Source organism: Panthera onca, chromosome A2 (assembly GCF_046562875.1).
Source record: "Panthera onca isolate mPanOnc1 chromosome A2, mPanOnc1 haplotype 2, whole genome shotgun sequence".
Classification (NCBI taxonomy): domain Eukaryota; kingdom Metazoa; phylum Chordata; class Mammalia; order Carnivora; family Felidae; genus Panthera; species Panthera onca.
Window position 1 is genome coordinate 28,649,580 of NC_138340.1, and position 24,409 is coordinate 28,673,988.

General features: G+C 37.7%; 1 protein-coding gene across 5 annotated transcripts in view; it reads right to left on the reverse strand.

Moving 5' to 3' along the window:
• FHIT (fragile histidine triad diadenosine triphosphatase) overlaps positions 1-24,409 on the reverse strand; it is a 1,422,334-nt gene that overhangs the window by 1,153,540 nt on the left and 244,385 nt on the right. For 3 of the 5 annotated variants that reach the window (XM_060633695.3, XM_060633693.3, XM_060633694.3), the window contains exon 3: positions 10,032-10,107. The exons of 1 other annotated variant lie outside the window; for it this stretch is intronic. The gene's annotated coding sequence lies outside the window, so the exon portion shown is untranslated. Of the gene's footprint in view, positions 1-10,031; positions 10,108-11,113; positions 11,206-24,409 lie in introns of those variants that run through there. One more of the 5 variants, XM_078442877.2, reaches the window with a different exon arrangement.

A 24,409-nucleotide genomic window follows, 5' to 3' on the forward strand; every position in this document is an offset into this window, starting at 1 on the left:
ACTCATTCGACTTTTAAACAGTGACTTCACTGTATTCCTAAGCAAGGTAATGAAATCAACACTGCACGAATTAAGATCTGTGACTTTTCAGACCTAAATCTTCCTCGAGATGTGCAATCTCAAATTCTGTAAGCAGTTTTACCAATCGCTTTGGGGATTTCTTTAAATCAAAGAACTCTCATCCCCAGTCAGCCTCCAAAGTGATAGAAGAATGTGGCTTGAATTAGGATTTTCTCTCACCTGCTAAAAAGGGAAAATGGGTAAACATTTTGTAAGAAATGTAAATTCCAGAGACCCATGTTAATTCATGAAAAAGGAAGCTGACATAAGAGTTCTTGGTACAAATGATCTTGAATTTGGGGCTGAATTTAGCCAGTAGCTTTTGCCTACTGGGAAAATATTTTCTCTTTAATGAAGTAGTGTGAAACGCAGAGGCCTCTTCATTTTCTCTAACAGAGATACGATCATTCTGACTTGTGCTCCAAACAAGTAGAAATTATCCCTAATGTGTAGTTTGAGCATTTGTATCAAAATACAGTGAAATGCTGTTTCAGAGTCTGATGAGAAAATCATGTGAGCTCACAAAATGTCTGCCTCCCTCAGGTGGAAAAACGGTCGCTGCTTCTCCTTGGGCTGGTTGTCACTGCTAGAAGCTCCTGGCATTAGGGGAATGTCCTGCAGTCTCACACAAATGCCAAACCCTGTTGCTGGGACAAGGGGATTCCAGCCTCACAGCAGACCTGAGGGACTCTGCTTCTCTCCAGGTCTCCTCCAAAGCTGAGAGCCCTTTGCACTAGAAATCAATGTCATCCAGTGAAAACTCGAGGAGAAAGTTAAATTCCAGAAGTAGCAATGTCTCTTGTGTACCAGTCTCTCCCCACTGTATTTCTGTCAAGTGACAAGAAGCAAGAAGGAAAACAGAGCGAGTAAAGCCTGAAAAGAGAACAATCAAAGAAGTGTAGAACTTGAGAGAGGGGAAGGACCAAAACTTCAAATAGGAAAAGGCTCAAGCATCCCACTGTGCAGAAATACAGAATGCTGTCTGTAGAAGGGCCCAACTGAAGGTCATCGATCAATACCTTAGGAAGGTCCCTCACCAGATTTTGGGCACTCTGAGCCTTGGTGTTCTTGGCACACAGTACAGAGTCCATTTCCCAGGAGGCAGACTTTGTTAACGAGCTCAGAAGACCAAGGCATAAAACCAGACTGTCAAAGTAGAAGTCTACAATTTGCGGTATAACTGCTGCACAGGTGTCAGTATGACCAGTACGTTCCCTTCCTGAAGATGTCCTCCAGGCAATGCCAAATCCTAATCAGACAACAATTTGATGCGTAAGGAACCTGAACAAGAGGAGTTCATTTGATGAATTGAATGTTAAACTGCATCAGGGAGGATGGCGTCACCAATGAGAGGAAACACAACACGTGCTGGCTGCAGCTCTCTGGATCCATTGCCATGATGGGAACAGCCTTGCCAATAGAACAGCAATTGTTCCAAGCTCCTCATAGGAAATCCATCTCCTCCAAAGAGGACTACATATGCACTCCTTCTTCTGCATTTCCATAGTCCAACCCAACATACATACCTATGTTACATCAAAACAGGAGCACATCTTAAGTTCAGCCTTGTTGCTTTTCTTTGAATTAACCAGGGCTCATAAATAGCTTTCCATGCCATGAAGCAATACCATGATAGATATTCTTGTACACACTCCTTTTCCCAAACTTCTGATTATTTCCCAGAGAACATTCCCAGATACAGAATTGTTGGGTCAAGTAGGCACACAACCATTCATTTACATACTGCCTAAGCCTGCTTTCACCCAATAACAGCAGATGGCTAGAACAGAAACCAAGAAAGCCTACAATAGTTAGTCTCTGGTCATTTTCAGAAAAGGTTGGCCAACCACGGACCTAGAGTCTACGATTAGTTATAGGCAGAACACTCACAATAGGACACCATCCACAATAGGACATGGACTCCCCACACCATGACTATAAGCAGATCTTTTCCCTATCAATTATTTTCTAACCTTTAGCATTCTTTAACCAGTCCGGAGGTTCTATGGGACATAACTTCACTTATAATTAGAATAGTACTAAAAAATACTATCAGAGAAATGTAGCTCCCTCCATTATTTTTAACTACAGAAATTCATATAAATGGGAACTAAATCAAACAAAATGAGATAAGTTATAAAAAGTCCTTTCTTGCATAATAATCTATAATAAACATGAATATACATGTTTCTTAAACTTTGAAATAAAAATTGATTATTAAATGAAAAACTAAAAGAGATTTCATTTCTTGGGTCTTTGATCTGAAACAGCTAAAAATTTCATACTAGATTCTCTTTACTCATGAGCAAGACTCAGAAACTTGGCTAAGAAAAAAACACACAACTTTTTCTTGAAAAAGAATCACGTAGACCACATCTGAAATTTATAAATTCCTTGTTAATTAGATTTTAATCTACATGACTATACCATATGCTAGAAAACCATCCACATACAAACTGTAGGAGACTGTTTAACTGCCATTACTTTAAGAGCCATTTAAAAGATTTTCTATGGGATAAAGATTGGGTGATTTATCATGGTTTTATGCGCCTTTAATCTGCTCCATCTTCCCATTGTAAAATAAATATTGGTTTTAAAATAAATGGTTCTGCCCAGGTTTTGATGAGAAAAATTGCCCTGTAAATCACAAGCTCACATGTGCCAAACTCGAAGTCCAATGTTAACTAGTCCATTCCGATGAAAATAAGTCCATTTTATAGAACAAAACCTAAGGAAGACAATTACTTAAGTATATTATCAATGCTGCAATGTAACTAATTTGAGATATAAGCTTCCCCAACCTCTGTTATTTAATTCTTAAAACAACCACTAGCTGATGCCAAACAGATCCTCCGATCGGACTTTTTAAAAAGTGTTTTCTTTACAATAGTCATTATAATGGTCTAACTCCAATATACAAGTTATGTAATGGAAAATAAATACAAGCAAATCTGAGAGCAAATCTTTATCAATCACTTTTCTCATACTCAGGGTCCAAAGAAATTTAACAGTCACTTCCTTAAGACTATTTCACAGAGCTCTGAGAAACTGACAATAAATACATTTTCCTACAGCAAGCACAGCAGCCAAAAGCACCCTTGAAGATATTAATGGTTTAAAGCAGAGCTTTGCAAACCGTCTGTGATGTAATACCAGTTGATTGTACTTTTCCCTTCCAATCTGCTGCGGGTTGATGATACAATTTGTAAAAGCCAATTAAAAGAGGCACTTGGATGATGTGGCAAAGCCAAACTGCTACAAAATTTCTAAACTGCACTGCCCATTAGGTATATGATTTTGGCCACTTGTGTGATTGTAAACTTTGCAGGAGCCACATTAAAAAATGTAAAAAGAATCAGGTGAGATTAATTTTAACAATATCTCATGTAACTCAATATTATCTACAATCTTATTTCAACATATTACACAATTATTATATTAATAACATTATATTTACATTGTGAAAATATTATGGAGGTGTTTTGCATTCTTTTTTTAAGTATTACCTGTGGAATCTAGTGTAGAATTTATACTTACAGCACGCCTCAGTTCACATTGGCCACATTTCAAGTACTCAATAGGCATATGCAGCTAGTGGCTACTGTGTTGGACAGAGCAGTTCTAAACCCTTACTCTCAAATTTCAGCACCTCCCTCTTCCCATTTTGAGTAGTACTGTATAAACCACCGCGGCCTTCAGAATGGCATCTCTTAGTTTCACTTCCTGTCTGATGTTTTATAATTAAGGGCTCCACTGCAGATAAGGCCAACACTTAAAGAACTTAGCAAACACACGACTGCGGCTAACTTCATACTTCCTTTGATCCAATGCTATTAACAAGGGATGGATGTAGAAGTCCTCTGCTCTCCCCTCTCTAGAAGCAATCACTATTCTGAATGAAGCTGGTTTATTTCCTTCCCATCCACATTTTTACACTTTCTCTACAGATTATAGTCTTAAGCATTTACATAAATCTATTAACAAATGAAACCAAGTGTTTGTGTTTTACGGAGATGTCTGAATTTAATGCATTTGGCTCATGCAAACCCTTACCATATTCCAACAGCAATTACCAAAATGGAATCTCATATCTTTCCACTGTCCCACTCTATGATCTATGTCTTTGGAATCCGTACCACTTCCTGGCCTGGATAATTCCTACGCACAATTTAGGTCACAGCTTCAATGTCACTTTTTCAGGAAACCTTTGCTAATGTGCCCTTTGCCCTAATGAGATTAGGTTCCTTGTTAAACTGCTCTTACCTTTTCTACTGCACTATCACAGTAGTGAATATCTCTTTTTGTATTGATTTAACATGTACCTTCATCATGAAAGTATAAGCTAGCAGCACCACAATTCCAACTAGACAATAAGTGTTCATAAATATTTGTTGTACGAATGAATGATTTTTTATTCTAGGAAGCCAGACTCAAACTCAACTCAGCTAGACATGAGGTGTGTCAGGATGGACAAAGCACCAGACTCAAGTTATATATCATGTTTCTTATGTCTCTTGTTGGGACATAAGCTTAGGATGTGTATTATCATCTGGATACTGAGTACCCTTATTTATTGGAATGTATGTTTTCAAATATAGTACCATCAAGTTATTCATAGTATATTGTTTTGGACTTTTATTGTCTAGTAAGTCTATATTTAGGGCTCCCTTTTCATTTATAATACTATTTGTATTCTCTCTCTCTCTCTCTCGCTCTCTCTCTCTCTGCTTCTGTAATTGATCAAGATTGCCAGATGTGAATGTGTTTGGAGAATCTTTCAAAGAATCATCTTTTACTTTGTTGATCTTTTCTACTATTCCTTTTGTATTCTATTTTGTTTGTTTTAATATTTTATATTATCCCTTACCTTTACTTTATTTCGGTTTACTCTGCTATTTATACCTTTTTGGTTGAATGCTTAACTCACTGATAACAGCATTCCTGTATTTATTTTTATTTAAAAAATAATTTATGTTTATTTATTTTTGAGACAGAGAGAAACACAGCGTGAGTGGGAGAGGGGGAGAGGAAGAGGGAGACACAGAATCTGAAGCAGGCTCCAGGCTCTGAGCTATCAGCACAGAGCCCGACGTGGGACTCAAACCCATCAACCGTGAGATCATGACCTGAGCTGAAGTCAGACGCTTAACTGACTGAGCCACCCAGGTGCCTCTCCTTTATTTCTAATATATAAATTTGTGAATCTATAAATTCCCTTCTGTGTACCCCTCTAACTATACCCCATAAGATTTAAAATAAAGCATCTACCAATTTCTCTCATCACTTTTCTATGACTCAAAAAACATTTGAAAGTATGATCTTGAGTTTTCAAATGTATGAAATTTTGATGTCTACTGGTTTTTGGCCTCTAAATTTTTTCTTCTCTGGGATAGAATTTGTATTCATCAACGTTCAGGCTTCCTACATACAAATATTCTCTGCTAATGGAGTTCTAAGTTCTATAAATGTCCATTTGACCAAGCTAATCAGTGATATTTTTTTAAATCTTCTTTATCCTTTCTAAATTTTTAACTTTATTTGACTTATCAGTGTCTGAGAGAAAATGTTTAGATCTTCCTGATTATAATTACCTATATTCTCAATATCTTATGATGATTCTGTCAATTTTTATTTTATATATTTTTGAAATGATGCTGCTCAGTAATGTAGCTCCAGGATTAATATATTTTCCTGGTGAATTGTTCTATCATCATTAAATAATAACTCTCTGTAACCATAATAATACTTCTTGCTTTAAAGCACATTTTGTCTGATATTAATACATCATCCACGCTTTCTTTTGAAAGGTATTGGCAAGGAATATTATGTCAATTTCCATCTGTTTTCTTTCAATCGTCCCATCCATAATAGGGGTATCCCTTGTAAATAGTCTACAAAGAGTACATAGCTGTCTTCCTTCCCCATCCATCGTAACAATCTTTGTCTATTGACAGCTAAAATTAGGCATTTTTGTATTTATTATGATTCCTACATATTTGGCCTTATTTCAACCATCAAATTGATCTACAATTTCCCCAGAATTAGGGATTATCTAAACATATCAAGTACACCACAGCCAGTACTGCTGTATCTAGCTGATGCTCATAATTTAGCTATTCTTGATAAGTCATTTAGACACATTAGCAAACTATATTCTCTTAAAGCTGTAAGGTAGTGAATCCTTATTTTAAAAAAAAACCATAATATCCTTTTAAACTAAGCTAAAATCCTTACTTAAAAACTTATAAATAACATCCAAATTAAGATGTCCAATCCACTATTTTATTTCCTTACCTATAACATGAATATAAAAGAGTCCGTTTGCCATCCACCTCTGATGTGGCTGTATGTCCCTCTCCCCTATTATTTTTTTCATTTCTATCTAATGCAGCTCTGATTCTGTCTCTGCCTTTCCTACACTTCTTCCTCACTCCAGCTCTCTTCATCTCTTACCCCGACAACTGCGTTAATAACTTCTCTCTCACTGTCTTAATCTAACTCCCTTCCACTCCAATTCACCCTCCAGTTAAATGAGGGCCTTGTATTTTAAGCTAAGAAATTTGAACTTTACCCTGCAGGTCAGTGTCTCTCAAACTGAAATCCAACGACATAGTCTCACAGCTCCAAACATTCTGGAAGGACTTTTTATTTTAATTTGTGGTTCAATCCAATGAACATTCCACAAAATCTAAATGACAACCTGATAATTGAGCTGTGCTTTCCAATAGCAGTGCCTGAGTGTGTCCTTTTTTCCCCTCATCAACTCTGTTCTGTTCTCAGTGTCATTGGCACCAAACGATCACCCAAAGTGACAGCTTTTAACTTTCAATGTGTCAGTAAGCACATCTGGCTGTTCGGTTGGTGTGTCCTAATGCTAAAATTGTCCCAAGTCTGCCATTGTGCCCTTTAGTGGAGATGATTTGCAACTGAAAGATATTGTCATCAAATAAGGCTTTAATTTCTGAAGTTATTTAATTAATGGAGACTTTGATATGACATCATAAAAACTCACAGTGTGGCAGAGTAATGGTCGATTTTAATTGTTATGGATTAATGAGAAAAGAACAAAGGCAGAATTAATATGTAAATGATGTGTTTATATCAAATGAAAGCCAAATGATGTTATGGGACACTGTACAAAAGAAGGTTTCCAGATCTTTCAAATAGAGAAAAGTGGTAAGAGAATTGAATCATCATATGGCTCAGAGTAGTAACGGCATGCAAATTAAAAGAACATTTACCAGTATTTGGAAACAGGAAGGAATGCAAATTTGCTGGAGGAGGTGAGGTGGTTTGCTCTGATGGTTTCTATTTCCCCAGTTAAATATGGAATAAGGGTGTCAGCTGAATGGGAGAACTGGGGATGGGTGTCAGAGGTTTGAGGTACAGGTAAAGGTGTAAATTACTTGTCTCAGAGAATAGAAGTACTAAGTGAATAAGGCAGGACTGCCAAGTGGAGCAGAGGATCTACTTGAAATTAGTGCACATAAATTTAAAGTAAGTCCATAAGACTTAGCATTATTCTCCATCCATCTGCACTCAGGCCCAAAGTGGACAGAAAGCTCAGTGAAAGTCAAGAGTTATGCCAGACACAATCAAAAAGAATGAAATCTTGCCATTTGCACCTACGTGGACAGAACTAGAGGGTATTAAGCTAAGCGAAATTAGTCAGACAGAGAAAGAGAAGTATCATATGACTTCACTCATATGAGGACTTTAAGAGACAAAACAGATGAACATCAGGGAAGGGAAACAAAAATAATAATAAAAAAAAAAAAACAGGGAGGGAGACAAAAACATAAGAGACTCTTAAATATAGGAAACAAACAGAGGGTTACTGGAGCGGTTGTGGGAGGGGGGGATGGGCTAAATGGGAGAAGATTAAGGAATCTACTCCTGAAATCATTGTTGCACTATATGCTAACTAACCTGGATGTAAATTAAAAAATTAAATCAAATAAAAATTAAAAATAAAGAAAAAAAAGTTATGCCAGGCAAGTATGACAGAGATGACAAAGGGGAGATTAATCACAGCACCTAAACTGGGTGAGGAGGGAAATGAGGGCACAAGAGGGATAATCATTAGTACATGAAAGCAGTAGGTCAATAGATTGGAGGCTCTAAGGAGTCAAGGAACTCCTATTGGAATAGGAATGTTGTGGGCACATGAGGTGGCATCCTTGGAAAGACACACGGAAAGAGAAATGCTTTGAAATCCATTTTGAAGGTCAGCACCATGTTTCTTAACAAGAGCACTATGACATTGGGGATGCAACAATTTTGCATTATGTAGGACTGTCCCTGGTCCTGAAATACATTTGGTATCCTTAATTCCTGCCCTCTAAGGGCCAGTGGTACTTCTTACATTTGCAAATAATCTCTCCTTACAATTGTAATGCCCTCTAGAAGAGGGAAGCCTCCTAGATTGAGGGCCACTGGCCTGGGAAATGACCAATAGGCAGAAAAAAGAGACATTTGACAGTGAGAAACTGAAGGAACTGGGAGGCCAGAGAAGAGTCTTCTATGTGGATATTTTCACCAACAACGAAGGCAGGAGGTGATGGGCATAAAGTCAGTGAGCTGGGGGTAAATTTTTCAATAACTAGGCAGTAGGATTATCTGATGGCACCTGCTTTCTTTTTTTTTAATGTTTATTTATTTTTGAGACAGAGTGTGAGAAGAGGAGGGGCAGAGGAGAAGGGGAGAGACAGAATCTAAAGCAGGCTCCAGGCTCTGAGCAAGCTGTCAGCACACAGCCTAACCCAGGGCTCGAACTCACGAGCTGTGAGATCATGACCTGGGCTGAAGTTGGATGCTTAACCAATTGAGCCACCCAGGTTCCCCTGAGGGTGCTTCTGTGGATAAAGAGAAAAGAAGTTGTCTGTAAGTGACAGCAGAGATGAAGAAGGACACCATGTCCACTTCAGACACTGAGAAAAAACAGTGACCACCTGAGAGGGTGAGAGATATCCTTAGATGGATATCTAAGAGTATCAGAGCAGCACTTACAGAACTTTCTGTGATGATAGAAATGTTGTATATCTATGCTGTCCAATAAGACAGCCAATAGCCACCGATGCCTATCAAGTCCTTCAAAAGAGGTTAGTGTGACTAAGGAAATAAATTTTTTACTTTGTTTAATTTAAATCTGTTTGAATGTAAAGAGCCACACGTGGCTAGTGGTTACCTTATTGGATGGTGGAGAAGAGTAAAAGGTGAAGGGAACATTCACAAATTAGTTTAAAGATGCAGGAAATTCTTCTTAATCTCTGGGTCTTGAGGAAAAGGGACAGGATAGATATGAATCTAGTTAACTTTGTGGGTCTGGAGAAGGAAGGTAAGATAAGTCATGCTTGACAGCATTATCATTTTCAATAAGCAAGATCCCCAAAATCCATTTTAATTCATTTCTGCCTCCTCCCAGACTAACTTCTGGACCATACTATTATGGAAGACACTTGAGAAAATCTTCTAAAGACTAAAATGTCTCCACCATGTAAAAATGATTTCTTCCTATAAGAACAATCTGGTATTAATAGACTATCACTATTGACTGTTCCTCTGGGACCTAAGGGTCCCTTCCCCAAAGACTGGCTTTCTATCTCTAACAAAGAAAGAAAAAAATGTGACTTCTGAGAATTCCCTGTTAAAAGATGGTGCTTTTTAGAAATCGTATTTATTGCTTTTTTGCGTTTTTACAAAAGAGTATAAAGACATTGGTTCTTTGTTATCCCAAATAAGGTAAAAGTATTATGATTGGTTGCAGTCATAAAACTATAATTAGTGTTTTAATAAAATAATAAAAAAGGGTCGTGAACCCCCACATCCACCCCACCACACACCACAGACTTCCAGAATGGAATTGTAGTCATGCTCTTAGAGTTTCAGCACCAACATAACTAGCAACAACTCTGTCAAACTGCCCTCATCAATCAAATGGGCAATGCCAATCTAGGCCAAGGACCACTCACCCAGTGCAGGAATCTCTGGTTCAAGCAGATAGGCGAGTGTAGGTAATATCTGGATATTGGTCGACACTGCAAGTGACTGGGAATAAAGGAAGAGTGAAACACTTCTGATTAGTTTCTGTCTCTTAGTGTTTCCAATTTCCATTTTAATTGTAATCAAAATATTAAAATACTCTCTGTCCCCAGAGAAGGGACACAATCCCTAGTTTAACAAACCCTAAAATACAAAATTAAGAAACAACCTCTGTGGGGTTAATCAGCACAGCACTATAACTGGTTGGATTCCCTAGTGGACAAGGGTCAATTTCTCTGGGTCTTAAGGCAAAATATTTTCTGTAAATGTTCTCTTGCCTAGACCAGATGACAAGCATGTCCATATTGTCCTCCATATCTTGTATGCCGATCCAGACTTAAAGGGTCTTCTTTATTGAATACACTTCTGAACTCTAGTGATGGCCAGAGTCAGTTAGAAGTATCAAGAAATAAAGAACCATACATTCCCACAATGCTGGTGAAGTTGATTCTATCAGATGCGCAGTCTTGGATCACCTTTGGGTCCAGGATCAAATTTATCTTCCACCATAATAAATTCCATATTTTCCAGTATTTGACCCAGGATTAAAGAGGCCATTCTTACTCTCATTTCTGGTTTCCCCAACGGGACTTTGATCAACACGGAAGCCAAAAATCATCCTGGTGCTAAACCATTAACACCAGTTAACTATTCTGTGGTCATCGCCAAAGACAGTCAAATTGTAATTTAATTTCATTGGCAACAAGAACAAGGAGGTGAATGCAATGCTGAAAGTACCTCTCAGCCATTAAGGAAAAACCTTAAAAGTCAGTGAAGACAGGCAAAAAGAGACGGAATTATTAATTCCCACTGTATTTCTCTGCCCACAAGCCCCCTCTGGTGGAGGAACTAATAGTAATAAAATAGCTATAATAACAATAACCAAAGTTAAAAAAAAGGGGGGGGGGGGAGAAAAGAAAAGGCAATCCACAACAAGACAATCAGCCCCTGTAGAATTGAGAGTCAAATGTAGTGATTAGCAAATATGAGCTACAACTGGAAAACCACTTACAGATGAAGCAGTATGATGAATGATTTACCAAAAGGTCAACACTGCTCTTTTATCTTCAGCACCCATCAGTTTCCATTGCCTTCAATTTGTCTGGCACATAACAGAAAGCGAGCCATAAAATATTCACCATAAAAATTAACCTTATTTTGCAGTATTAAAAAAAAAGAAACAGAGCTAGATATAGTCTAAGCATATGGGCCCGCTTTTCAATTAGGATTCCTCATATACATTAGAAAAAGCATTGACATTTAAAACTCTGTTATAAGAGGTAATGTACTCAGCAAGTACCAAAACTCTCCGCCCTATGCTCAGTTTTGCTGATCTACTTTTAGTTTTCGAACAAGGAAAGGCACCCCCACACACACTCAAGACCACAGCAGTGATGGGGTGGGGGTGGCGGTGGACTGTGTCAACATTTCCCCTTTTACTCTTCTGTAAGCTACACCTCCCTGCAGCCTCTGCTATTAGCTGCTGTGGGTACCAGCCTTTCAACCTCAACACGCCTACAATACATTCTGCCAGGTGAGTTGTGAGAGGAGCTACCTTCACACTCTCATTTGACAACCTTTGTACAAAAGGAAACACGCTATCAGATGAAAATATACTTTCAGGCAGAAGGTATTCTGAAAATTAACATACTGCCAGATCCCCTTAACCAGACCTGTTAAAACTCATTAAGCCATTTTAACTCAACCAACTCAGCTGATTGATTCCATGAGAAGACAGGTCACTTCCCTCCTTCTCTCTCCTATGTCTGGATTTACCAATTGTTTCTCTGATTTTACCAAATCAGTAAGATATTTTGCGTCCTATACAATAATCTTAAGTTATCTGAGATATTAAATAATTCCCCTCCAGACTCTGTTTGAAGAGAGTTCCTAAATATTTACTTATATCATTGTTATTTCCTGATTTCTTTTAAAGGAAGAATCAAAAGGGAAGAAAAAATGTCAAAAGAGTTCTGAAAAAGATGTAGTACAAGGATATTTACCCCTGTACTATTTATAATAGTAAAAACTGGAAATTCTAAATTTCAAACAAAAGAAGAATGTTTAAATTAATTCTGGTACAGCCATAAAGTAGACTGTTAGGTAGACATTAAAAATAATGTGGTAGGGGAGCCTGGGTGGCTCAGTCGGTTAAGCGTCTGACTTCGGCTGAGTTCATGATCTCAAGGTTCGTGAGTTGGAGTCCCATGAGCCCCACATCAGGCTCTGTGCTGACAGCTCAGGGCCTGCTTCAGAACTTCTGTCCCCATCTCTGCCCCTCCCCCACAGTTCTCTCTTTCTCTCAAAATAAATAAATAAGCTTTTTAAAAAAATACGTGGTAGAATATTTAATAACATGGAAAAAAGATTCATGATATTATTGAGAGGGAAAATACATTGCAAAAACAGTAGATACAGTATTATCACATTTATTGACAATGGTTATTTTTGGATAATAAGGAAGTTTGGCAATCATCGATTGGGCAACCCAGTTTCTGTTAACAACTCCTCTTTCTAGGACCCCTTACAACTAGGAGTGATTTTATAAAATGAGATCTAAGCAGAAGTCTGCTAAATGGTCAAATGGGCCCCTTTTTGGTTTACCTCCCCATACCACCCTGGAATGAGCTGATCAATCCATGACCACAGATAACAATCTCAAAGCTAATAGTGGGGGGAGAAGATAAAACCTTGTAAATCAGTTGTTAGTTACCACAAGAAACAACTACAACTTGATCTTTATATTCATCTTCGCATTTGTTTTGGTATCCATGTAGACACGATCAAAGAATAGTCCCCAGGAATCTATAGAGTTTTACTAAACTAAAGTTAAGGCTTTGGGTTGTGTACAGAACATTAAGTACCATTCCAAGAGAAGGCAGCCACATTGCCTCTGAATCACCAAAACACAGATTAGCTACCTTGAAAATTGAAAGTTCACCCTCAAAAATACTTTGATAATAAGAATAAGCATAGGCATGTTTCTCAGCCATTCAGGGCCCAAATAAATAAGTAATGGATAATATAGGTAAGTGACAGAAATCCAGTCTTGCCCAGATTTACACATACACCTTATGAGAGCAGCTATTATTTTATAGCGTGTGAATCTGTTTGCATGTCTGTCTTCCCAATAGACTAAGCTCTCTTCAGGCAAAGGCCATTTCCTTTTATCATTCCTAAAGATTCCCAAGCCTTCTTCCTTCCAAGATCTCAGAACGAAACATAGATTTCAACTATAAATGCCTATAAAACATGACATCAATTTTGACTCTAAGTCCTTCATTATAAGTCATCCTATTTAAAAACAACAACAACAACTTTTTAACATTTTCAAAATACCCTGAAGGGAGGGAAAGATCACACATTAAAATCTGTCAAGTAACATTTACCTCCTCGAGCCCTGACTAATCAGAAATGACTAGACTTGGCAGCTGCTTTCATCACTTGGTCTATATGCTAAATACAACTCCTGTTGTGCCAATTGGAAAAGGCCAACATCCCTTCCCATCCCATACAACATCCCATCCTGCCAGTCACTCTAGAGCCTGGCAGTCTGTCTGGTGAGACCACTCCTCATCAGATCAAGTAGAAATTATAAACTAAATTTACATGGTCCATGTAGCCCCATTCCAGAAGAGCAGTGGTAAAGTTAAAAGAGATTAGAAGGGTATCAGATTTATTACTATTGATTCCCTGCTGGCAATTTCATGGAAAGATATCCACTGCAGTTATATAAAGGGCATCTGGCTCATTTCCAACTCTTTTGTCTTCATGTTCTTAAAAAAAAAAAAAAAAATCAACCAAGAAGGAAAAAAAAAAAAAAGTAGAAATTGGTGGAAAGGGCCCAAAGGTTTTCTCTAGAATAAGAAGCCTTCATCACTACACCCCAATTATGCAAATCTGCTCCTGCCGAGTCCAATACATTTATTGAGCCTCACCCCTGCCATCCGGGTAACCCAGAGAAGGAGCCAATCTATAATGACTCAAGCCACATTTCACAATAGATTCCAAAGGACATATGATGTCATTTGCTAAAATGACAATCCAGATGGAAAGCATTCTGACCTATACATAATTGATTGACCTTTGCTATGCTTTCCTGGTTATTTATATACTATCATATGCATGGATGTATATCAGTGGTATTTACACTTGGCAGCTACTTTTGAGAACGCATTATTCAATTGGGATTTGAAGCTTTTTACAACCATTTCCTGACCAAGCATTCAAAAATGAAGGACAAGAAGAGATGTTATCTTAAAAATAACATTTAATAGGATCTAGAAACTCTAAAGAAGCTTTGTGGCTCTAATTGTTTTAAATTACAGTGGACAAGATCTGTCTGTGTAAAGCTAAGTTCAAAACCCTGAAACTGAGGACACTAAAGGGCATTTTATCTCTTTTCCAGCTTGCGGCTCAATAGTGATGGTAAAATACATTTTACCAAAGGAGTGGAACATCTTGGACACTTGTGAGAAAAGTATCCTGTGAGGCAGGTAATTAGAGACCATAATAAATGACCAGGGAAAAGAGCACAACTACGTGATGCTTTCTGGCTTTTTTGTTTAGTTATGAATCTGGTTTTCTCCAAGGGTTAAGCTACAAATTAAACAATATTCAGATGATCAAGATGGGTTCAAGATAATTCAAGAAGGAGAGGCAAATGGGAAGATTAGGGAAGGAGAATACTGGCATATATGTCCTTAGTCCCACTGTTGATACCCAGGACAGACATCAATAACTCATCACTGAGTTGTTAGCCAAAGACCCTGATAGGAACTGAAAACACTTTTACAATAGTACTCCAGGTGAACACTATTTACCAAATAGATTTAGAACACGAAGTGAAATATATTTGCCATTGCTGAACTAAATAATCATACAGTGTATTTCAGATCAACTATCAAAAGTGTTAATGCCATTATGTAGTCGTCATAATTTAGTGCTCCTTGGTTTGCTTGCCTACAGTAAATTTCCACCGATCTGAATGAAGGTGGATGCACTGGTACATATTGCTGTTTTGTCCTAATAATGTGATTAAATAGAGAAGGCTGTATCTTATATAATCCAATTAATTCTATCTCTTGCTGCCTTACACTCAGACCCAATCTAAAACAAAGCAGATTTTTAAAACCAAAATATAAAGGTACCTCTCTGAATCCTACAAAAACATTAAACCAAATTCAGCCGTTTTCCATAAGCCATGATATGCTAATGTTATCTGCAGTATAAATGAAAAGTAAAGAAGGGGGTCTAAACAGAGTAAGATGGAAATTCTTGTATATTGACATAGGATTATTACACAGCAGTAAAAAGGAAAGTGCATAAATCTAAAGAAACAAAAAATCAAATGGAAAGAACACTACATAGAGCTTTCCAAGTGGTGTGCCTCAGCGACTAGGTTACAGAGGTCCTAACATACTGATCCCCTCTGTTCTGGGGATTAATAGTAGCTGGAGTGAACAGAGTCTTGTGGTAAGACATTGATGGCATTGATCCCAAGACACCGTGCAGTATTTTCAAGTGCAACGTATGCCATGATGTGAAGAAGCTGGGAAGCAGTGACATATGGTATAAAGCCAGTTTTTACAATGCTCAAAAACTAAAACATATCTTGTTTAGGGATACACACAAATGTGGCAAAATTATTTTATATGAGAAAAGCAAAGCAAAGGAAGTATATGTGGAAAATTTATCCTGTATATTCATTCCTGCTGTACAATGGTTACTGTTGCAAGGAAAAGGGAGGAGAGAGAGGGCAGGAACACACAAGTAAATGGTAATGTTACAGCTCTTAAATTAGAGGGTGGGTTCATTTTAGTTTATTGCACTCCAAATGTACTGTTTTATAAATATAATGCATTTTTAAAAACTGTCACGATTGGGGAGGCTGGGTGGCTCAGTTGGTTAAGCAGCCATCTTCTGCTCAGGTCATGATCTCGCAGCCTGTGAGTTCGAGCCCCATGTCGGGCTCTGTGCTGACAGCTCAGAGCCTAGACTAGAGCCTGCTTTGGATTCTGTGTCTCCCTCTCTCTCTGTCCCTCCCCTCTTCATGCTCTGTCTCTCTCTCCCTCTCAAAAATAAATAAACATTAAAAATTTTTAAAAAACTGTCATGATCAAGAATCCAGGCAACTTTCTAGCTTATTCAGAATCACTTCACAGTAGAATCCCAACATGTCAACCCAAGAATAGATACAATTTCTTAAGGGAAGCTTGAACCCAAGGTCTCTAAAGGTCAAAATGCTTCTCCAAGATGACAAGATTTTGTTCTGCTAACTCAACACAGTCTAGGGGTTTCTCATGATCAACTAGGATACCTGTTCTATTTGAGGATTACAAGACTTTGTTCTAATCCAACTAAAGTATTCATGACAAATTACTGGAAACCTGAAGTTCCATTTTCCCACTCAAAAATATCATAAAAAACAGGTGCAAAGCTTCTGAATTAAGAATCATTTAGTTACAAAAAACAAAGATCCATTTTCGGAGCTCAAGTAAAATGGGATTCTCGGTGAGGAATTCCAGACATGCCATAGCACACAGGACTGGAAGGGTAGCCAGGCCTCACTGGAACCAGAGCCAGGAAGTAACAAGTCATTCAGATCCAGTATCACCACACTCACTCTCTGGGGCTTCGGGGCTCATGTCTCTACTTCTTTCTGGAGTATTTACCTTACTGCTTCTACCTTTAGATGTCCTTTCTCTGCTTCCACACAAATATTTGTATCTCTTTGCAGCTTAAATGGAAACCAAGCAATGTCCTGAGTGCCACCTCAAAATGATTAGAGGAAAAAATCTGCTGAGCCCAACCAAGGTCATGATCAGTCACACCTCATCGAATCAGCCAAATCTATACATCAGGGGCTACCAATGCAAACGCTTGTGGGGGCCACAGAAGTAATGAAAGGTGTGAAGCTGACCAGGTGTGAGACAAGAACCTGCAAGGAAAGGTCCTGAAACACACAGAGCTCAGGCTGCTTCTGGGGTTCAGCTCTGTACTAACAGAGATCCTTTACTAAAGTAAAGGTTTTTACTTTAGTTTCTTGATTGAGAAAACACATCTGTAGACCACATTAGGCCACTGGCCCCTGCTGTCAATGTCCTACAAAGAATGAACTGTGGGTATTCCAGATTCAGAGGGTCACACCAGGTAGTCACGGCTGTAGGTGCCAGCCCTTTGGACAGTTCTTGCGGAAAGGGTCATAGGTCTAGGCAATCACCCCAACAAAGCTCGGATGACACACAGCTCCCACATATACCTCCTCACACAGAAAACACACTTCAGCTAAACTTCTAAAAATACCTTCTTTAAGATCAGATACTGAACTGGGTGGAGATAATTCTATGTGGCTCTGCATGGGTTCACAGAAAAAGGCGGTAAAGTATAAGAAAATCAGATAAGCAAACAAGAGCCAGAAAAAGACAGCATTATCTTCTTCTTTTCTAGACACAGCCAAAAATGCTTCCATAAAAGACCACTTACTACAAAGCAATTACAGATTCTTTTTTCAATTAACTAAGGGTGACACAGGGGCTCTTGTCTCAATTTCTTCAGCATTCCAGAGTGGTGAGACACAGAATCAAGACTAAATTCAACTCCTTAGCTTAGACATCATTTCCCCTGGGAAGCATGGTCTGATTCGCTCATCTTGAGAGACAAGTGCCCCCTCAGATGTTCCCACAGCACCCTGCTCACCACCCCTTTCCTATGGCACTCAATCCCAATACTATATGTTCATAGCTGTCTATTTGTCTCTGACATGGAGGTGATATGGGCTCTTTGAAAGCAGGGATAATGTCTAGTCCTCCTTTATGCCTCAGTGCCTATTTCTTGAATACATGTAATCAGACACAATGAAAATTTTATTTCTATTTTTTACAGTTATTTCAGAACAAAAAAGTTGAATTTACACTCAATTCCTCTCTATTTTTGTACAAACTTTCGCTCAACAAGTTAAACTTAACTTTTTACTCACACAAGAAGTACATATATCATGCTGACTTATTACATACTCAAAATCACGTAGTTGTAGGACTTTGCGGAATATGTAGTCATTATTTAGGCTAAAAATCCTTAAAGCTACCTTCTGTCAGCATGTAGGTATGTGCAGACTTTTCCCAATATACCTATATTGATGCAGACATAAATATACCTGGTATAGAGGAATAGGACACGGCAAAATGCTCTACCTAAGAACATAAAATTGACACATTTAAACTTATGAGGAATTTGGAGAAGTATAGTATATGTATATCCTGCAAGACTTACGTTCCATTCTAAAGAAATGAGTCTTGGCAAATTTCCCTAGTATTGAGAACTGTTTAGCAGGAATTAATTTTTAAATGAAATAGCCTAAAAACTAAATAGATGTAGTATTATTTAGAGTTATGTCTTGTTCTTCAGTAATTATTGAAAGTGACACTGGTATGTTTTATCATTGGTAATTGGACTGAATTTGACCAAATGTCTCCCCTTTCACATGAAAACTAAATGCACTGTTCCAATTTTTATTGCTATCCCCACTCTAGTGATGCTTCATTAGGTATAATTTGGTAGCCTATATAATGTGGGGGAAACAGAGCATTATTTCAAAGCTATAAGTATATCTGTGACAGCAAGAATGTTAAGTGAGGTTCATGTCTCCAGACACTTGACCCTAAGCTAAAACAAATTAATTTTATAAGACTTAATGTTTTATCTTGAACAGGGGTAAGTATTATCTTCTCATTCTAGCTAGATGGAAGTATTTGGCAAATGTCTTCTTTGGAAAGAATTATTTAGCAATGGAATTATAATCAGTGTCATAAGGACAGATAAAGCAAACTGAAGGACAAATGGATGTATGAAGGAATGAACGGCAGCATTTTGCTAAAGGAGAATTCCATTCCATTGATGGGTTTTACCAAATGAAAGGGATACTGGGTTATATTAAATTAAACATATTTCCTTACTCCAGGAATTGTCTGTCTTTAATATTCATAATGGTCTTCATGGATTCTCAGGAGAAGGATGGAGTGTACGGTATTTGCCATACCTATTGTCTACATAAAGGCTTTATACATGTAACCACTCTCAGGAACAGCGGTGCTAGTGGACAAACCTCAGTTGAAATTGTAGCTCTCTCACTTAGTAGCTATGTTCCCACTAAGTAGCTCTTAACCCCTCTGAGTATCAGTTCCTTCACTTGAAAAATCATCAGTTCTGCCCTTAACTTCCCTTGGAAGTTATGCCCCATGATTAGTAACAGATAACATCTTCAGCTGCTATAATTCAACTCCTATTCAATTTACAAATGTATACACATTCTTTCATACATTCAACAAATATTTGTTAAGCATTTAGCACATGCTGGGCCGAGCTGGTAATTGGGCATAAACACAGATGGTTTCTGAACTCAGAACTGATGGCCTTACTGGGGAGAAAGGTTAGTGGCAGATGCCAAAAAGACAGACCAAACCAAGGGGCCTGAAATAGTCTGTAGAAGGGAAAACACAGAAGATGAAATCTGAGGAGAGGTAATTAACTCAGTGGAGATGAAGGAAACAAATTAAACAGGCCATGGGAACAAGATGTGCAAAGGCCCTGTGGCAGTAGGGAGGGCACTGATTTTGAGGAAGAAAAAGGGCAGTGTAGTTGGAGTTCAGAGAGTTAAGAGGGCATGATGTGAAAAAACAATTAAGAGAAGACAACAGTGGCCATGTTAGGTTTTCCAATGGTGGAAATGGTTTACACCAGCTCAGTGGCATGATCAAACTAGCATTTTGAAAATCTCCCTCAAGCTACATTTGGAAAATGGGTTGCAAGGGGACAGGAGAGGATACAAGATCAGTCAAAGGCAGTAGTGATGATAGTTTATACTGCCATGGGAACAGTAGATCTGGAAGAATACAACAAATCTGAGAGATATTTAGAAGTTGGTAAGGAATGGAGTATGGGGATTATGGTATACTTTACACATAAAGAACTCAACTGCAGTACTTGATCTGGTCTATGAACTGTACTTCCCAATAACCTGGTACTTTTTCTCTACTATACAATGGGAGACTTATCTCATTTAATATAATACTCCTCTGCTTTCAAAAACTGTTATGATTCTTAATCATATTCCACAATGGCCCTCGTCAGATGTTTATGCCTTATGAAACCAATTTTTTTTTAATTTTTAATTTTTATGGCTTAGATCTATAGTGTCTTTTAAAAAACTACATGATTGTTAGTCTTAGCCTAATAGGTTGTAAATTGTGTTGCTCACCTCCTCACCAATTGTCCATCAGTACTGGTATGTGTATTTCTTGCTCCTACCAACGACTCACGATAAGAACATAGGCATATGTATGAATGTTCCTCTGGGAAGAAAGTGAACAGTACTGTTACACTGTATTAGTCGTTATCATTCCTTCTTCTAAATGCTCTTAATCTCTTAAACAGAACATGGTTTAAAAAAAAAAAAAGAGCATTACAAATATGTAAGAGTTCAGCATACTGACCACACACTTGTCAAATTTGACAGAAAACATAAACTTGGTCTCAGTATCTATGCTTAAATTTTGAGACTTAGACAGCAAGTTGATAACTCTTTAAAAACAGTATGGCAGGGATGCCTTGGTGGCTCAGTCAGTTGAGCGGCCAACTCTTGATTTCGGCTCAGGTTGTGATTTCACAGTTCCTGGGCTTGAGCTCTGCACTGTCAGCACTAAGCCTGCCTGGGATTCCTCTCTCTCCTCTGTCTCTCTCTGCCCCTTCCCCTGTTTGCTCTCTTGCTCTCAAAATAAAGAGATAAACATTTAAAACGAAAACAGTATGGCAAAATATATAGAAGTACATAAATGAAAAGTATGGGACGAAATGTTTACAGGGGTTAATTCTGAGGAATGGGTTTGGATTGCAAGCATAGGGGATTTTGTCTTTTATTTTATTTATTTTTTATTTTTTTATTATTTTTTTTTAATTTTTTTTTAAATGTTTATTTTTTCAACGTTTTTTATTTATTTTTGGGACAGAGAGAGACAGAGCATGAACGGGGGAGGGGCAGAGAGAGAGGGAGACACAGAATCGGAAACCGGCTCCAGGCTCCGAGCCATCAGCTCAGAGCCCGATGCAGGGCGCGAACCCACGGACCGCGAGATCGTGACCTGGCTGAAGTCGGACGCTTAACCGACTGCACCACCCAGGCGCCCCTTAATTTTTTTTTTTAACGTTTATTTATTTTTGGGACAGAGAGAAACAGAGCATGAACGGGGGAGGGGCAGAGAGAGAGGGAGACACAGAATCGGAAGCAGGCTCCAGGCTCTGAGCCATCAGCCCAGAGCCTCACGCGGGGCTGGAACTCACGGACCGCGAGATCGTGACCTGAGCTGAAGTTGGACGCTTAACCGACCGAGCCACCCAGGCGCCCCTTGTCTTTTATTTTATAATGCTTATGCACTGTTTGAATTTTAGAAGCAGGATTTTTTTGTAACAAAAATAGAAGGAAGAAAGGGCAGATACAAAAACAAGATCAATAAAATAGTATCACTGGCGATGCCTGAGCAACATTTATCATAGAAACTAAATGCATTACACTAGACTTTCATTATATGCAATTATTTTTCTAGGCCCATGATCTGACTGGCCCATGGTGTATACCTGCACACTAACCATGGACACGCAAAAAGGGTTCAGTTGTATTTGCATCATCTGTACAAAAGAAAATTGAACATATTAAATTCACATTCTATTCTATTCTATTCTATTCTATTCTATTCTATTCTATTCTATTTTATGTAGGCTCCATACCCAACATGGGGCTTAAACTCACTACCCTGAGATCGATAGTTACATGCTCCACCCAGTGAGACAGTCAGGCACCGCTGACATTAACATTTTAAATTGAATTATAGGTAAATAGAAGTAAGATGTTACAAGGTACATGGGAGATTATTTGTTTCTGATGGATTAAAAATATTAAGAGATATGGTGAAAGCAATATCTGTAAACAGAAACAATTTTTAAAGAACAGTGGCCAAATCCACATCCAATCTGATCAATCTGATGTGTCAACAATGGGAGTCCTGTCAGAGAGCAGAAACATTCTCTTCACACCTTCCATACTTTTAGGTTATGGCCATCTCAAGATAAGAAGCGAATCACATCTTAGACAGCCCAGTTATGAAGTTTCCCAAAATGGGCATTCATAAGAATCACCATTGTGGCCTATTAAAAAAACAGATCCTTACCTATCCCAAGATTATAAAGGTATTCTCTTTTTCTTACGTTACTGAATTTGTGAGAGCCTCCAACATAATGATGAATAAAAGTGGAAATTACCAACACTCTTCTAATTCACAATCTCAACAAAAAAGCTGTCGATATTTCAACATTATATATGAGGTTTGCTGTAGCTTTTTTGCAGATATCACTTATCTAATTAAGGAAGTTCTGCTCCATTCACATTTTGCTAAGAGTTTGCATCATGAGTGAGTGTCAAATTTTATCAAAAGCATTTTTTCCCTTCATCTATCCAGATGATGATATGGTTTTTCAAATTTACTCCATTAATGTGGTAAATTGTATTGATTGATTTTCAAATAATCAACTTGCATTCCTGGAATGAACCCAACTTTGTAGTGATATATTACCCTTATATATATCACTGACTTTGATTTACTAATGTTTTGGCTAGGATTTTAGCATCTATCTTCATAAGAAAAATTGGACTGTGAATTTCCTTTCTTTGAATACCCCTCTTAGCTTTGGGGTCAAGGTTATGCTGGCCTAACAATGTGAGTATATATATGATTGGTATTGCTTCCTCCTTAAATATTTAGAAAAATTTGCTGGTGAATGTGACTGGTATGTTCTTTGTGTAAAGGTCTATAATTATGAAGCGAATTTATTTCATAGATATAAGATAATCCAGATTTCCTAAAATGTATTATACCAATCTCATTGTGGCTTTTTCCTGGTTTTATTGAGAAGTAATTGACATTCGTCACTATATAAGTTTAAAGCATACAGCACGAATGTTTGATTTATAAATACTGTGAAATGATTACAATGGACTGAGCTAACCTCTATTTTCTCATAAATACAATTTTTAAATAGAAAGAAAATAAGGAAAAAAAAAGAAATAAATTTTTCTTGTGACAAGAACTCTCAGGATTTCCTCCCTCGACACCTTGCCTGTACGTCATACAGCAGTGTTAACGATAGTCATCATGTTGTACACGACATCTCTCATACTCACTTCTCTTACAACTGGAAATTTATGCATTTTCACTACCTTTCTTCAGTTCCCCTACCCTCAACCCACACCTCCAGTAACCACAAGTTTCATCTCTTTTTTTACTGTTTATTTATTTATTTTGAGAGAGAGTACATGTATGAGTGAGGGAGGAGCAGAGAGGGAGAGAGGGAGACAGAGAATCCCAAGTAGGCCCCATGCTCGGCATGGAGCAGACAAGGGACTCAATCTTACAACCATGAGATCACGACCTGAGATGAAATCAAAGTCGGCACTCAATCACCTGAGCCACCCAGGACCTGGATCTCTTTTTCTATCAAGTTTTTGTTTTGTTGTTAGATGGCACATATAAGTGAGATCATATAACATTTGTCCTTCCCTGACTTATTTCACTCAGCATAATGCCCTCAAGGTCCATCCTTGTTGAAAATGAAAGGATTTTCTCATTTTTTAATGGTTAAATAATAATTGTGTGTGTGTGGGGGGGGGGGTGTAATTGAATTTTGGTGTACTTTTAAGAAATTTAACCATTTCCTTTAAATTTTCAAATTTATTGGCATAACATCTTGATAGTATCTTTTTACTATTTTTTTTTAATATCCGTAGTTTAGTGTTAGCCTTTTTGCATTTGTGATATTAATAATCTACCTTAAATTTTTCTTTGATTATTACTACCAGAGTTTTATCAATTTCATTAGGCTTTTCCCAGAACTAACTTTTGGCTCTATTTTTTTTATTGTCTTTTTTCTTCTATTTCAATTATTCTGATCTTATCTTTATTTTCTTCTGATTTCTTTGAGTTTACTTTGCTTCTTTAGATCCTTCAGATGGATCTTTGAGATTCTTTCTTCTTTTAGTTTTTCTTCTTTTCTAATGTAAGAATTTAAGTCTATTCATGTCCCTATAACTTCTGCTTTAACTGCAACCCACAATGTTTGGTATGTTGCATTTTCTTTATCAGTTAAAAATATGTATAATTTTCAATGTGATTATTTTCTCTGACACACAGGGGAAAGGGTATTACTTAATTTCCAAATATTGGAATTTTTTTTCATTATTATTTTGTTACTAATTTACAACTTA